The sequence below is a fragment of the Notothenia rossii genome, assembly GCF_949606895.1.
Source record: "Notothenia rossii genome assembly, chromosome: 8".
Classification (NCBI taxonomy): domain Eukaryota; kingdom Metazoa; phylum Chordata; class Actinopteri; order Perciformes; family Nototheniidae; genus Notothenia; species Notothenia rossii.
In genome coordinates this window covers 79,652,384-79,653,354 of record NC_136906.1, presented here as the reverse complement: position 1 = coordinate 79,653,354, position 971 = coordinate 79,652,384, and the positions used below count along the sequence as shown (strand labels likewise).

Sequence of the window (971 nt, the reverse complement as noted above, 5' to 3'; positions counted from 1 at the left end):
CCTTCTGTAATGTGTCATATTTCTGTTTTTCTACACGTTACAAATAATTTAAAACACATTAAAACTATAATACAATTACATCTAAGTTAATGGACCTTATGACGTACATTTTAGTAAATTAAATATCATTCTGTCATGTGAAGATGGGTTTTAAACTAAAGCCTGCAGGTATTAATATGAATAAGTTCTTCACATCTTCAACACTAATAGTTGGACACTCTTACAATTTGATGTTTTGCAGGAAATAAAAAACGACAACACATGCTGTTTTGAATATTTATTTAAAAAAAGACTCATATAGATTTATACACTTGAAAAACTACTCAAAATGAGCTGAATAACGGATTTGGATCAACCATTTAAACTTGTATTTTTCCACAAATGAGCAAAATCAGTACCTTTATTTACTTACTGATAGACAATCTCATGTAATACAGGACTCTCCACCAGAGGGCGCTCCTAATCGTCTATCACATGTAGAGTCCCCTCTCTGTCTTTAGACATGGACAACAGCGCCCTCTATGGGTGTCTTTCTGAATTACACCCTGGGTTCTTATTAAAACCCACAGAAGAAGCAGAGCAGCCTGCACTATTTCTGAATTATCAATCATAAAATATCCATATGTTGTATTTGTTTGCTGCTTCATCATGCACATTGTAACCATCCAGTTTCATAACCACAGAGAAACTGATATGTTGTTTCATAGTTACGTTATCACTTTATTTTTGTTGCATTATTATTTTAATTTGTATTCTATTCTATCTGTATTTTTATCTTGTGTGAATCCTGTTTTTAACTCTGACCCTGTTGCTGCTATAAACACCTGAATTTCCCCACGGGACCAATACTTTTCCATCTTATCTTTTCAGGATACATTTTTAAATATGTCTATAGTTTTTTGAATCGCTTAATGCTCCTGATATTTGTCAGGTTTGTTTCTGAACCCTCAGCAGGCGGGTTAGAAAGGATC

General features: G+C 33.4%; 1 protein-coding gene across 2 annotated transcripts in view; it reads right to left on the bottom strand.

The window, feature by feature from the left end:
* Positions 1–262: 262 nt before the first annotated feature.
* batf3 (basic leucine zipper transcription factor, ATF-like 3) overlaps positions 263–971 on the bottom strand; it is a 4,445-nt gene continuing 3,736 nt past the window's right edge. For both annotated transcript variants that reach the window (XM_079646366.1, XM_079646365.1), the window contains one exon: positions 263–971. This exon is cut by the window's right edge and continues 386 nt beyond it. The gene's annotated coding sequence lies outside the window, so the exon portion shown is untranslated.